Raw genomic sequence first — 16,965 nt, 5'->3', positions numbered from 1 at the left:
TACTTGACGTTGAGGTTCGCCATACCCGTTTTGAATCCTCAGATCCGTTTCTTGTTATGTGCCGCGAATTTAATGCGGTCTGTGATCGTTTTGAACCTGACATGTCGCGATCCGCGTTTTTGTATTCTATTCATGGGGGGCAACTGGTCACCCGCTAGATATAACAAGAATTAAGCTATGTATTGTACTGTTAAATGCTTCAAGGGGGCCAAATATGGTCCATTGAATTTTAATAAAAATTACAAAATTAAATTACAAATTACAAAATCATTACGCAAGATCCACTTACTTGCTAAATAGTCGAAGGACCACACATATGATGATGAACATGACTGCCATCGCCACAAGCACACCTATCATTGCCGGGTCAATGTACTTTTCCTGTTCGATCGGTTTGTTAATTGGGGCTGTAAACGCGTGGAATAAAAAAATAATACATTAAAAATAGTTAATACGTTTAACGCACATACGTTTACTCACCACGGCACTCGCAACTTCCATCTGCCTTGCAGAAGGGATTCCTCTCGAAGAGACAGATGCAACGTCCATCGCGACATTCCGTTTGTTCAGTCATTGCTTCACATTGTTCACTGAAGAAGCATGTTTCGTTCACTTGGCGTTCTGAAAGTGGATACAGGCAACGAAAGGCAGTTAAGTGAAAGAGTGAAGGTCACCAAACAAAATTTGAATGCTCAACAGAAACCCTTTGTTTTCTATTAACAAAAGATTAAAACTACACGATAATAGACCGCATTCGTTTTCGACTGGTTCGGTGTCAAACATTTCCTTCCGATTAAAATTCACAATTTATTTCTTTTCTTGTCCCCGGTTTCCACCCCCTGGGGCTGTTGGGTAAAATTTCATGACCAGGCAGATTCGCTCTATGGTGTAAATTTGGTATTTTAACAGTACGGCATCGCCCACCCTGCTCGTCCTTCCCTACTGGGGACCCATCATTGGGACACCATTAACGCCACGATGGGGTAATGCTAGCTGCTGCCTTGCTGGCATTTATTCTACGAGCCGACGGAAAATCACTCGGACTCCCGCCAAAGCATTCCCATCAACCGTACATTTTCCCACCGTAGGAGGTTTTCTCTCGGTAAAAGCAACCCCGACGGTGCGAGCTTGTTGACACGGTTGTTTGCTTTCCCTCCTGCTGTAAGGGGTGTCCCCGTTCTCCGGGCTGAGCAACTATGCGACAGTGGTAAACTGGAGCGAGTCCTGTGGCATCGTTGTTGTTGACCGTTTATTTTCAGATTCATTGTACGGCACTTGATTCCATCTCTACGGGTGAAACACTTTGTCTACGCTAAAGGCTTAACAGTTTAAGAAGATAGGATGGTGAGAAATGTATCGCATTATATTTTTATTCTTACACTATTCCGGGGTGTTTGCGTATTATTTAACCTCAAAAACCGTCCCCTAACAATTATCATAAAACATAAAACATTACCTTGCATTAACTCCATCGAGAACACATTGAAATACTTTTTAGTTAAATAATCATGTAAGTAATAATAAGATTAGTACTGTATTATAGCAATGCAGCGCTTGCTAGTGAAATAAGGCTCTTTGTTAATAGTATATCCACATCAAATTAATCGATTGGCAATAGATTCTATTGTTTCATATATAATCTAGATTCCTTCTGGGCATTTTCAGCAACCCTGCATTAAATCTCGCCTATTCAACGCTTAAATCAATTGAAGTTTCTATAGGGAAACTCAACCACTCCCTATGCCGCTTCAGGGAGAGAATTCTGCGAATTCGTTTTTTATGCCCTACGCGTGCTTTCCCTTAACCTTGTGGACGAGACAAATCCCCATTACGTAGTGGTGGGGATCGATGTCACGATATCGACATCACGAAACTTAAACCGTATGCGAGCTACCTACCAAACCCATCCATCCAACCACATTGGCTCGCGGCAACCGATTAGAATGAACTTTGAAACGGTATCCACCCCGTGTCGGGCAATGCCGTGCCCAGCAGTGCCCGCAGTATAGTTTGTCTGCATCAATCCCGACGTCAGCTGGTCAAGGAAACGAGGCAAGTTAATTAACTTCTGATAATCTTGTCCCGTGTCAATATCATTTGCTACCGTTCCGGACGCCACACGATGGGGATCGACTCGGAAGGTGCTGCCTCGCATACATAAAGCATGTAAACTGAGCTTACAGGGATTTCCCTTTTGATTAAATATTCTTTGGACGTGACGCTGGGTTTAACTGTTTAAATATTTGGTATGAGGTACATGTTTATGTGGTTTTTATCTCATATTGCTTGCTCAATTTCTTCCTTATTATCTCAAAACTGTTTGTAAAACAAATTTTTATAAATCTTCCCCTTTTTTGGAATTATCTATTTCATAACTTTAGTACATGCGGGAAACAACAGCGTGCAATGAGGAGAAATAAAGTTTTAAACAGGCACTCGAAAATTTCCCACAGCAAAACCAACCTTCCAGCCACGTACTAACCATTAGTAACGAATTGGTCTGTAGATTGGTCAATTCCGGCTCCAGCGGACAATAATTTTTGCTTTTTACCGCCACTTCCTGCAGCTAATGCAAATGGTGAGTATTTTAAAATGTATCCAACACCGGACATGTCCACCGAATACGTGGTGGTCATGTTGAGCATACGTTGGTAAAATATTCATTTTTGCACCCGGGATACCCGATGCTGCTGCTGCGTGAACGACGAAGACATGGGAAAGGGGTGTATTAATCCTCGGCCAATGAGAAACGGAAGGGAACTGGTTGAGGAAAATATACCAAATGAGTCAAGCGTACTAATTTGCTGAGTAAAAAGTATCTTTCTTATTTTTATTACTTAAATTAAAACATAAACTGTGCAGAAAATGGGGAATAAAACAACTTAGTAACAATAAAAGAAGTGCAAAAAGATAAAAATTGTGCAAAAATATCAAGTGATAACCTTGACAGGTTGTTAAAATATAATAACACCACTAACATTATTTAAAACGATTGAATAAGGATTAAATCCAGACCAGATATATAATTCAAACGGGTTTTTTTATAAATTTCAAAAAAATGAATTTAAATGTGAATGCAAATAAATCGAACCTTCGTTAGGTTTTATTGTTATTCCCCCTGCACAATGTCTGTTTCCATACTTGACATGCATTGGCATGCTCAGAAAGCGAATAACGTCTCCCGATGGAAAACAAGCCTTATGCAACTGATTCGCGAAAAGGATGTAACACAGATTTCATTGCTGTTTCCGCGTGGGAAATCCGCTAGAATAAATTGTTGTTGTTATGAAATACATTCTGTATCTGAAAACATTCACAACCAACATTGTTAATCCTTGCCTCCGCCAAGGGGAAGCAATGTGGTAGGTTTTGCATCGCTGATGGCACAGATTTCGTTCTATTTATCACTTTAATGATGTTATCGTCGGTTCCCGCGCATTACAACCGGGAATGTACTCGATTTTGCATGAAATTGGATCGGCCATGTGAAACGCCGCTGTTCGCGATACGTGCTTCGACAACTCACAAGTAAAATGTGTCGGTGGTTTGTAGATTGTAATCGATGTTGTACAAACCGATGGCGCAAAAGCCCCATAGCTATTACGTAACCAAAAGCCCCGTGGTAGAAACTTGAGTTGCATTGAATCCGTACAGAGATCAGAGCCAGAACCTCCTAAAATGGATGTGATTGAGTAAACGAACAGCTGAGCAGCTGGGGATGATCGGAATGTATAATGGTATTCAATGATGTTTCGAATATCGAAACATGATATGGAATATCGTTTCGAAGCAAGCTGTAGCCTAGTTTCTTATTTTATTTATCATTCACGATGGGAGTTGATGAATCAATAGCATATATGGAGAGATGATAAATAAGTAATGTAAAATTTATTTTTTAGGTTTTTCGGAAAACCCAGCGACTGTAACAGAAACATTTGTTCTTATACTAAAAGTAATAGAAACAGTTGTTCCATAGTTAAATCAAACAGCGCGTACAGAAGAAAATATTGAAATTAAATCTTTCAACTTGAATTTATTTCAGGATGGAAACCTCTCTGTATAATGGATAATTGCTGCGGTTGTCTCATACTGTCAGAAGTAATGCTAATGAGCGCAATAAAACGGTTAATGATTGATGATCAATAATGGTTTAGCAATGGAATCAAGTATTTCAATGAATCCCATGCAAGATTTATGATATTAAATTGGTTACTATTACTATCGTAAATACCTCCATCCCTCAGAATTTACATACTATTCTGCAGACTATACATTTAAGTAAACCCCCGTAATCACTTTCAGGCCACGGAGGTTCTCGAAAGCGATTCTTCTTCTTCTTCTTCTTCTTCTTGGCGTAACGACCTCTTGGTCATGCCTGCCCGTTAAGGGCTTAGATGACTTTTTACCCTATGTGTACGTGGATAGTCAGTCCTCTCGTACAGGGGAGGGTCCGGTCTCGGTTGGGATTCGAACCCATGCCGTCGAGGTGGTGAGCCCCGGCGCTCATGGGCCGATTTTCTAACCGGCGCTACCGCTCGGCTGTCGCGGACCCTCATTCCAATCGAAAGCGATCAATAATTCTAAAATAGTTTCAAACGAACACTACTTACTTTTGCCACATTTGTCAATGTGATTCGTTGCTGGTAAATCGACAGTACACTGACATGTATGCTGCTTCGGATCGCAGAACGATCCGGCGAAGCCACACTCAGTGGTGCTCTCGCATTTATCACCAAACTTTTTCTGACCACGGGATGTCGCATCTGCAATGAAAAGGGTGCAAGTTTAGTTTAGAAATCATTAATTAATAAAGGGAGATAAAATTTAAGCGTTACAAATTGAACGGATCACAACTTATTCCGAGAAGTTTTGTATACGAACAAGGAATGTATATTTTGTATTTCTATGGATATTGTAGAATCTTTATACAATCTACAAACAGTCATTATATGCGTCACGGTTGCTAAAAATCTCATATCTGACGCTGCTAGAAGACGGATGCAATCCTTCAATTCAATGACATAATATATGATACAGCCGCATGTGACGGTCATTCCAATATTTCTATGGGTATTTTATTGCAACATTGCAATGATCCAACCGGGTTGCATCGAAATATTGCAATGACTGCCATTTTTGGGAGAAGTGTCAAATTTTATTTCATTGCATTGAAAGATTGCACCCGTGTTCTAGCAGCGTAAGAAATCTTTGGGCTTAGTGTGGAATAGGGAAAGCTTTATGATGCAATCGGAAATCTCAAAAGATTATAACAAAATGAATTTATTGAATTGTCCTAACCATTGTGATTCAGGTAACATTCTCTCTAAAGTCAATCTTCTTCTTCTTCTTCTTTTTGGCGTAACGACCTTGTTGGTCATGCCTGCCCGTTAAGGGCTTACGAGACTTGATTCCCTGTTGTACGTGGATAGTCAGTCCTCTCGTACAGGGGAGGGTCCGGTCTCGGTCGGGATTCGAACCCACGCCGTCGAGGTGGTGAGCCCCGGCGCTCATGGGCCGATTTTCTAACCGGCGCTACCGCTTCCCCGTCGCGGACCCCCTTTCCCCCCGGGGGAAAGTCAATCTATTTTTACAAAAATTGGAAAACAGTAGTGTGTTAAACGCTCTCGAAAATTAATATTGTAGAAGATTTAAAAAAAGTATATTTAAAACCATTCTAAAAAATATCACTCAAGCAAGAAACTTGCTAATAACGATATTTAACTTTATTGTTGCTATGATCCCCATTTGACAAAAAATATAAAGTTATCCAAAAAGTCGTTCCTGCGTCTAAATTTATCCAACACGAGTGTACAAAGCAGGTTATAAACAAAGATACGCATACATGCAAAATTTGGATTTGCACAGTATCAATACTACTTTAGCAATTAGAATTTAATGTTTCATTTGGCAGCTTCAACACGTTGTTTAATGAGAAAACTTTTCCCAATCTTCCATTCCCATTGTCATAAAAGTTGGGGCAAAAAATAAATAAGGATGACTCATTTGAATTCGAACCGTGAGATGCAAGGCGCCTCCATCGTTTTAATCATTCTCGTTGCATTGCATAATGCTAAATATTCGTTTTCTGTTTCGCACTAGAAACGCTGTTTTGCTTTTGAAAGCGGAAGAATTTGTGAAGAACGTAAGTAGTGTGTTTTCCATTGATATATAAAACTATTTAAATAAATCAAATTATTTGTTTACCATTATCGAATTTGCCTTCAACTGTATTTAAATCTGGAAATGGTGGTCTGCCACCAGTTAATAAAAGCTTGTTATTTCTGTTTCACGTCGCTCTAAAAGTAAATGTTGCAACATTTAACACCTTAATAAACTACAGTGCTCTAGAAGTACCGTGTGAGTACACCCAAGATCTGTTGGTAATTTGAAAGTCTTCGTAGAACGGCTGCAGAGAGAACGAAGGAGGCGTTTAGAATTGAAGAAGCAAGTGTGCAGGATGAGAAATTACCCATTTGAAAGTACTTTACGTACATGATTTGCTTGGGAGGTAAAATATGGTGCCCTGCCTTGGTTGTGGTGCGGTTTCGTCCAATGAAGCATCACTAGTATCGAACACGGAACGTTCTCAAGCAGGTACTAAAACTAGTTGGGACTGGTTTTCGTGAGAGTCGTGCAGCTGTTATGTGTCTAATGCTTGTTGCAGCAATACCAAACATACACACTACTGCAGTTACCGTCTTTTTGCTTATGTGCCCTAGGTTTCGTTCTTTGCAAACAACGCATGAATAATCCGGATTCATATACGGCATGAAATATGCTATTTAAACACAAAATGTATGTATGACTGTAAAATCAAATGCAATTCTTTCTTTATATTATGTTAATATTATATATTAATAATATTGCATAGTTAAGCAACAACAATTATCTATTTATCCTTGTACACAATCCAGGTATAACCTCTTTTGTATATTCTACTCCCACAAAAATGCATTGGTACTACATTTTCTATCAGATGGGCAAATCACGTTCGGTAGGAAATTAACTACTATCGAAGCTCGTGTCAAGCAAGCTCTCCATCCTGGGACAGAGGGAGTTATAATCTTATAAAACATTAACGATGAAGGATAGCAAACTGATGTCATTTTATAACTCCGATTAGATCACATTAAAATATTCATATCATAGGATAAATCCAAGTTGAAACAAAACCACCATCACTCTAAAGAGTAATAAACTGACAAACTCTCACGTATCTGCAGTGGACCATAGCATCAAATCTTGGTCTTGTACTTTGTAGAGGGCAGAAAGAAGTCAAAATACCATAGTAAGATGATAGGTAACGTGTAGTTTAATAAAGAAAAGCAATTTGACGTAAATCCTTTCTTAACTAGTCACTCCAAATAATAAAAAACTATGAGGTAAATAAATGAGCATTAAAACGTGAGAGCGTTACAACAATTTGCGAAAGGTTGCAATTAAAAGTTACTGGGTTTTGAACCATGAAAGGTGTTTGAACATATCCCAGAATAAATAAGCATTAAGGATAGTATTGTGCCATTACGAGAACATTCACCCGCGAACAGCAATTTACAAAACCCCTAGGTAATGAAAGCAATCGACCGAAGAGGCACGTCTTGAGCCAATCGAAACGGGCAACTAAATGAAAGCACTTAGTTTTAAATATTTTACACCTCAAAGGGCGTAAGAACAGCACGCCCTTTATCTCTGAGGAAGGTGTTGCCTGGGATATAAGAATAAGAAAAATGTACGCCGCTGAACTGAAATCTCATATAATTTTCATAGGGACCATACTCTTCTTTACGTGAAAATCGCAGTCAGGTATTTGAAGGTAGCCCCGGACGGAATCCCCAAATCACCCCAAGCGCTTTCCGTTTTCCCGTCGGCCCTTGGGCAGGTAGTATTGGGTAGCACCCTAACGTTCTCTGCGAAAGCATACTATCTTTTTTCCGGTCTAAGCTTGATATTTTGCCATCCCCTTTGCCTTTTTCTAAAGGGTAGTACCTTACCAAAGGTGCTAAAAATGGCAACATAATCTTCCACAGTAACACTCACACGTGCTTACCACATGCCGGTTCCTTGGTTGCCAACATCGAGTCGAGTGTGTGTGCTCTTCCCAACCCAAGGTAGTTGGCTTTGCAAAAACTTAACAAAACCTTGCGTGGGTAACGCGTCACATAGCTTAAGGTGTTTTTTTTAGGGGTTTCAACGAAAAGGATATCTTGCTCAAGAGATCCCTGCGACGAGAACCGAATTCAATCTGGCAAAGTGTTAAGCGTATCCTTCGCCTCGGAGAAGGAGAAAATTCGGCTCACAAACCGCCCGGATGCCATGGTAAGCACTTTAAATGGAATATGGAATGTTTGTTCCGGTTTTTAACTGCCTCGGGCTGGAATGCATATAACATTTATAACCGATAAAACGTACGCAAATAGAAGTAAAACGAAGGCAAATCGACAAGAAACTGATAAAATTTCGATGTCATATACGTGCCTGCCTCGCATTTACAATCATACGTTTCCCGCAGACTGGCAGCTTTAGTGTGCCACTTCTCCCAGTGGAGATTGAGCGATTTTAGCCCTGTCTGCCACAACACAACAGATTGCACCCGTTGGAAGAGGGAAAACCCGATGCTTTTGCAAATTGAAATATATTCGACCAATAGCGGCCAACAGAAAAAGGCGTGTACGATTAAGTCCCGAAGGACCTCACCACTCCTCGTGTGAGTGGAAAACCTCGCGTAGCTGCAATTTGCAAGGATAATACCTAGTAATTAAGTTTATAGTTACTGTTGAGACTCGCGAGCGTCCATGTTGGCAACAATGTTGGGCTAGTGAATGCATCATCGCAGTCCAGGATAGAGGTTAAAGCCCCGGGGGGATGGTGCGTTCACATGTAGGCAATCATTAAAACGCGACAGCATCGATGATAATCAGGTTAGCATTAAAACCGACGAGTATACTAAAATCTGCTTCCCATATGTTACCTTTGCCATCCTCTTACAACATATCTTTTTTATTCCGACGATGAATCTTTAACAATCTGAGGTCACCGCGCGATGATAAAATTACAGCGATTACGATTAATTTTGTTTCCCATGATACTGCAAATCAAAACAACTGAAAAATGCGTCCATATACTTCGGACGAGTATTGACAAGAAATTGACATTCAACGGTGACATTGATTTAACGAAACATAAATCATAGAACATGCTTAAGTTTATGATGCAGACCAATAATTAAAATAAATGTAATGCAACAATCTTTCTCATAGTATATTATATCAAAATATGCTTAAAGAACCATTATTGGGAAAATATTTAAGAGAATCATGTAAACACCAAAGCTTTAAACAACGACTTTAATATGAATACTTAATGGTGCTTCAATAGCCGCACGAAGCGATACTATAATTAAGTTACAAAACATGTTTCGTTGTTTCCCGTTTTTTACTCCAAGCGATTAACGCCAGTGAACGTTCGGCTTTCGCGATGTAAATTTCCGGTAGCCGTGCTATCAATACCACCTCCGCCACCAGCTGCTTCACTCACTGGGCTGTTTGGGCTTATGGATGCGAATGAAAATTTTAAATTACAACTCAGCTGCCAATCTGCGAAGCCCCGGCAACAGCCTGCCAGCCGCCCTCAGCTTATGTCTCGGTATCGCCCATCCATGCGTATGAAGGTGTCGAAAATTGGATACAAAGTATCATGGAAAAAAGCAAAAAGCTCCAGCATAAGAGGAATAGCAAGAGTAGGCAGTTCGGTAAGGGGGACGAATGATGAAAATTTATGTCCTTCCAGCAACTGCACCTGAGCAAATCAGCGAGACCGCAGGGCCCCAGCACGATTTGGTGTTTGACGGCACTCCGATAGGGCGGACGCCCCACCATAGAAACCCTCGAAAAGAGGCAACCATGTTGCTGCACCACCAACTTCGGAACCACCGCGTGTGGCCGCCGAGGGCAATTATTTAATATTTCTAATGAATTTTCCCTTCATTCGCAGCACGGAAAACTGCTAAACGGATTTATTTTCTCCGTGGTCGAGCAAGGAAAACCAACCACACGCCGGATATTTGGCGTTAACCTTCCCCGGATGGTAAACTCAGGAAAAAAGCTGTTTAATATGCTCTATTTTCTGAGAAAGGTGTGCTAAACGATGGCAGCAACGGAAGATCGCGAGAGTTTTTGCATTCAAGAGAAACTGCGCTGGAAGAAAATACTATGACATTGTCAGCAAATGCGGTGGAAAATGTGGGCAAAACTGTAGAAAATCAGATAGGGCTCCAATTCAATCCGTTTAAATGAGAACTTTTCAAATCTGTCAGAACATTAAGATCGCTATTAAGAGTGATCTAAATTTATTAATGTCGTTTGAATAGCATCGATAAAGCGTGAAGTAATGATATTATTTTATTCGGGACAAATTTCTTCTATTAGATGTAAAGCAAAGAATTTAAGATTGTGATTCTATAAAACTATCATAAAAAAACACGCAAACAGTGGTTTTAAAAAAAACACGCAAATGTTGTATCTTCAAGCATTAAGAAATTGATGCAGATTCAGAAATGAACAATCTATGGAATAAGTGTCTACCGTACTTATTTGGTCAGTGCCCTCCTTGTAAAATGATCCCTTTAATTGAAATCATATTTTCCTTCCGCCAAAGCCGATCTCCAGGAAAATACAATGTGTCTTTTTTCCGGTCCTACCATGTGCAGAGGGTTACCCACGAGATAACTCGCCCTCGAGCCACCAGTAGTTTGTAAGAAAGACATCATAAATCAAACCAGACCTCCCTCGGGAAACGCTCCGATGTTGCCTGTATCTAACAAAGCATCCATCAGCGGATGCAAACACACACTGAGCATCGCTGAAAGATGATGACCGTCATTAATCATTCCCAGCGGAAGTGGGGGAAATGGCCACAGGATGCGCACGGGAAGGAAGTTAATGTGGGATGCCACAAGCAGTATCGTTCGACGGTACTTACCAAACGGTGCTGCCTCTCCGGTGCCCACATTCTCGTTGCTGGATGTGGTCCAGGTTTCCTCAGGCGGCACGGTGGTCAGCTCGTCCGCCAAGACCCCACCGCCGGAGCCACCCACGTCCACCCCGCTCAGCCGCGCGAAATCGCCGCAGAAAATAATCAACAGCAAAACGATCGGAATGCAAACAGAATGGTGGTTGAGAACGAAATGGCGCAAAACGACCGATCGCGCCGCTGGCCGTTGCTGCTCTTCCGCGCGACCGGACTGTGGGACGTGGCCGCTCCTCATACTGGTGCCCTTGTTGCTGCTAGTGATGCTGGTGGCCAACGCAATTGGTGCTCGGCTGCTACGGCTACTATGGCTGGTGCTGCTACTAAAACCCGTGCCCAGCATGGTCCGTGGCACGGTGCTTGACGACTGCGTTCTCGCTGGGGGCTCCCGAGCCCTCACACGATTGCTCATAGTTTCCGCTCTAGCTCCTCATCCATAGCGGATGGTGCCGCCTCTGATGGCTTGGTGTGCTAGCGATCGGTATTTAGATGCCCTTTCTAAATTCTCTCGTCCCGTCGCTCGCCCACGCCTGCCCTCCGATATAAATATTTTTACCTCTCGCTGATCACTCTGCAAGGGATTAAGTATTTGTGGGCGGTTTGCGTTTTTGATTTCTAGAACAGCACGAAAGTTGGTCCAAACAGTTAAGGCTGGCGGCAGGAGTCGCGGTAACGACAAATCGCCCGGCGGTCGTGGGATGTGTCCCAAAGCAGGATTAATGAGATTTGTTTCTCATTCGTTGGTTTGGCGCAGCGTCTCAAGGCGACTGACTTTGTTTCCCCGTTGCAACAGGCGGGACTGCGATATTCCTTTCGGCACTTACTGCTATCAGTTACTCACAGTTGGGTTCTGCGATCGGATTAATCTGTAAAGTATAACAAGACGGAAAACGTTAAAACCGTGAAAAGGACATGGTAGGCAAAGTAAACAATAAAACACACAACGCTTCTGGTAGGAGTAAAACATAAAAATACACTTTTCTTTTAGCCTTCGGGTTTCGCTCGCGGCAGTGCGACGTTTCGGGGCGGGGGAAAGTCTGTAGGCTAGCGATTCGGCCTGACGAAGCTTTGTGTTTTTATTTTTATTATTATTTGGAAAAGTAGAGAATGGGAGAGCCCAACTTTTGCCCATTGTGAAGGTGCGTGCAAAGCAGTCTACCCAGCCTGAAGTGAACGAAAGCTCAGCCCAGTGTGAGCGAGCGTGGTTCGTAATAATGAAACATTCACCAGCTTTCCTCTGGTGAAAATTGCACCCGAACACGCAATAACGCACCACCTTATTTTAGCCCTGGTCAGCCGAAGCCTGACTCATTTCTTTGCGGCACTTTTTTCCATGTACGATACGTAGAGCAAACCGACATGCCGGTAAGTTTTTCATTATTTTTTTATTGCCTATATTTGCGGAAACTGGAGGCTAGAGATAGGATTTGCTTTTTAACGTAAATTGTGTCCAAGCTAAATTAAAGTCCCTCGTAGAGAATCTATGGTGATGATTAGTCTTATCAGCTGTTGATTTCTTACTTAGTTACTTAGACGTAGCTTTAACCGCTTAGCTGACCTAGACCTGGAGAAACTCCTTCCGAAACCGCGCCCGGTCGTATGAAAAACGGGTTCGATTCCTTATCCCGGCCAATATTGGCTTATTATTATACGGCTCTGAACAATCTAAGATGACTTGATGGGCTGCGTCGTCTAGTGTCATGACCGCATGACCAGCCCACCAGAATCAGACGAGTTTAGTTCTTTTCACTACAGTGAGATTGTCGTCTATCATAGAGCTAGTCTTTGCAGCAGCTTTTTCATCGTCTCTTCCTGTCGAAACTCTTTCTGTGCTTCTTCCTCTCAGATACGGCTAAGAAGTTTTCGTCAGATTTGAACAATACCCTTGCTCCTTAGGCTTATATGCCTTGGTGACAAGTATATCCTGGGAGTACCCAGCTTCGACTGCCTTGATCCGTATCGAGAACGGTGCATTTTTCTCAGACTGTAATAGAAGGTGTTGGCCGGCCATCACTTTGGCCTGAGCTAAGATAATCCAAGTGTACGGCATTAATAGAACAACTAATCGGTTAGTTGCAGTACATTAGTAAAGCAGCGAAACTAACAAGTATGTAACGTTGATCATGGTCTTTCTTACTAGTCTGATTATTTTTTCCGTAGTTTCAGTCCCCTTAGTGTGGCGTTATATGATGTTTGTTTTTATGCTACTCTTGAAATATTTGATGGCACCGTGCCTTATCAAATAAATAAGTAAAAAATAATACCTGCATGTTCTGCTAGAGTTTGGTGAACGACATATGTCGAGTCTAAGATTCCTAGGCTCAAAGGAAAACATACGGTTTCCCGTATGTCTTCGTATCGTAAAGAATCGTTCATGTGAAAGCATGAGTGGCACAACAATGGAACGTGCAATTTGTCGTTGCAGACTAGTTAGACACTTGGCTCATATTGCGAATTGTCCTTGATCAATTGTACTGATCACACTGCCGCATTCAGGGCTACAATTAAAACAGGAAAGTAGTTTTACAACCTTACCCTCTCTCGTCTTTTCTCACCGTGTAGCATCATATCACTTCCAAAGAAAGCTGTCACTACGCTGACACCTTTACCGCGCGTTTTTGGGTCTGTGCTATCACGTGCTAAAACTCGGGCAAAAATTTGTAGGGTAAACCAACGAATCGAGGCGTACTGCTCAGCTGCACTCATACCACACTGTCGTTGTCGTCGATGGCGAATGGGTAGCATTTGGTATTAATGAAAAGCAAACAAATAAAACGCTTTTCATTCGTTCCCTGTCAAGCGTCCTCCGCAATATGCCCAACTCGCGTATGGCGTCGTTTCCTTAGAGAAAGCTTTTGTTTAGCAAAGACCATTTTCATTTTCATTACCACCGTTCTTAGAGCTGTTCTGAAGACAGAATCAAACCGATAGGCCGTAAAGGTGGGTGGATTTTTAAGTATATTTTTAAACTCTCCTCACGCGACACAGTCATAATATTCCGCGAATGATTTCGACCTGCCAAATACCATGCAAAGGTCAGTGGCTAAGGTGAGATTAGCAAATTGAATTAGAGTTTTCAAATTGCTTATGAAATTGTTGATTTAAATGATTCTTTTTTAATTATAAGTCTGAAAAGTGATTTTTTAAAACTTGTATGTGCTATTCTTCAATACTGCGACGTTGCAATTAGCTTTGTTTTAACAACTTTCTTTAGATAATGAATCGCGGACTTCTATCGGAGTAGACGTATAGGGTAAGTGGTCCTATAGTGATGCTAATACCAATAGTGGTTGTAGTGGAACAAAATTCCAGCGTTACTGCGAAATAAATACAATTGATATATTTATTCTTCTATGAAATGTTCTTTGATATTCTGCGGAGTGTTCAAAAGATAAACCTTCTCATTCCGTAATAAATTAAGGCTTCAAAATTAATATTTTCCGAACAGGTTGTACTAATATGCTGGATTTCTGAAGAATTTATCAGGTATGCCATGATTTCCTTAAGGCTATAAATCGCTGCAAAATGCATTGGTTTGTGAGAGGTCTATGAGGCCAATGCATTGGTATATGACCAAGACAATGCATTGGCCTATGAGTATTTTGGCCATTCTGTTTTAAATTTGCTTCAAAAGTAAGTCACAGTCAAAATATATTCAGTCATTTCCAAGTACTACCACCATTATAGGAACACGATACCACAACTATAGGAACTATACCACCATTATAGGAGCAACCAACTCGGAAGAAATAAAGGCTTTTTTCGTCTATTTTTAATGTTTTACGGTAAATATAGATATTTTCCAGAAAAAAAGTTGTGTTTCGATCACAATTGGTACAAATATGTAAAATAATGTGTTCTTAACACTTATAAATTACATCATATTGTTAATTACATTACTAAGTGCACCAATATTGGCACGTTACCCTATTATAGTAAGACCAACACTGATATGATATACATAATTTTTATTCCAATTGGTACAACAACATCCCGTTCTCTCCGAAGATAGTTACTTTGACCGAAAGACGGTATATTATAGATCGTGGGATACCACGAGCACATATATTTTCCAACAACGGTTCAACGGCCATCTAGTAACGAAAGACAATTATATTAAAATTAACCTTTTAGTATACTATACAAAAATTGTACAAAATTCGACTCAATAAATGATCCGGACATACTCATTGGAATAGGTTTAAAATCTGTGCAAACGAAAACAAATTCATACGAAGGCTACGTATAATTTCGGTGCTGGAGTTAATTCCATAGGAACATAAATTAATTACAGAAAAAAGTTCAGCGATTCCTAGCAGCAAAACCATTTAATCTGACTATGGTTTCCCATTAGCCACCGTATCTACTACCCGGGGACAGTGTCACTAGCGGCTGTATCGGAAAACATTAGCATTAGCATACGGAGAAAGATCTTTCGTCGCCCGAACACATCTAACCAGGACGGCCATGTCGATAGTTGCAAACTTTTGTCACATCTCCGGTGGGCTATGAAAAATTAATTTCTACCCTAGCCTCAAACCGCCATAAATCATCACCCGAGCACTCGGAGCCGGTGAACACTGAGCCGAATGTGTATGAACATGGCGTAGGATGGGATGGCGTGCACGGAAACGGAAAAAAACATCCGTACTCCAGGGAAATGAATTGTACAAAAATGGGCTCCGCTATCGGTCGTTCATGAATTTTATCCCTTTTTTCTCTCTTCTTCAATCTGTTGGATACCCAAATAGCTGTTTCTAACCCTCGTCGGTACGCTTTCTTGTAGATTAATTCCCCAAGGGTGGAATAATTTTCACTTTCTCTGACGTAAACCACACTGATCTCGTTGATTTTGTGACTTGTCCGGTATTTGTCGCTTTTTTAATGCAAAGCCGTATGTATTTTGATAATTTCCAAACGTCGCATAACCACGTGGTATTGATTGCTCATAGCCTTTTGTTTTATTAGTCTTTGGTTAAGGCCGAGGATGTTTCGTTATGTTTAATCAAACCGTATGCCGAAAAGTTGAGGTTTTATTACTTACATTAATCGTATACATCCTTGAAAGCACCGAAAAATTATGCACAAAGAAGGTTCAGCCAACGCTACGACTGTGGTTGCAGGAAGACAAAGGATTGCATTTGTTGTGGTTGCCGATCCACAAAAAGGCATGCACAATCCTTCTTAAAAGTGGATACTCATGGTGGGGTAGCATTAAATCCGTGACGTTGTTGGGCATGCAGTCACAATTTATGCGGCACCATTTTAAAACCAACCCACATACGCTAAACCATGTGGTTCGGAAATGAACCATTGGGGCTTGTTGTACCGCGCAACCAAGTTACAAGTTCCTCAATCCTGCCGGTCCTTCTACGGATACAATAACCCATCTCGTTGGTCGTGGGATAATTGGGGCAATGTCGTGAGCTTGTTTTGGCACGCCATGGCATTAAATCATATGCCGACGGTTGTGATTTTTTTAAGACGCTTGAGTAAGTCGAGACGACACAAAGACAGTACAATAGATTTTGAGTTACTTTTCTTGTACTGCAATTATTGTGAAAAAAGAGAGAACGAAAAAATATTGGGTATTTTTAAAATTATGAATAAAGTAACAATTTTTTTTATAAATGCCTGTCATTTAATGTCTCTAACATCCTAAACAGTTTTTCTCCGTTATATGGTTTAAAATCACTCGTCATATCATTTGTATTTGAAAGGCTGCATATTTGTCTTATTTCTATTACAAAATGTTCTAAATACAAATATTAAAGGCTAACTCTTGGGCAAACTGTTAATAATAACTATAAGCATCAATAAAACACTATACGATATCTTACTTATTGGCATTTCACGCGCTTATCTCATCTTCAAAGATTCAAAATATTGAAGATTAAAATCTCCTAAAAAAGAAATCACCAAACGCACCAATTGTATCTG

The sequence above is a fragment of the Anopheles coustani genome, chromosome 3, assembly GCF_943734705.1.
Source record: "Anopheles coustani chromosome 3, idAnoCousDA_361_x.2, whole genome shotgun sequence".
In the NCBI taxonomy this organism is placed as follows: Eukaryota; Metazoa; Arthropoda; class Insecta; order Diptera; family Culicidae; genus Anopheles; species Anopheles coustani.
Note: the sequence above shows the minus strand (reverse complement) of the source record.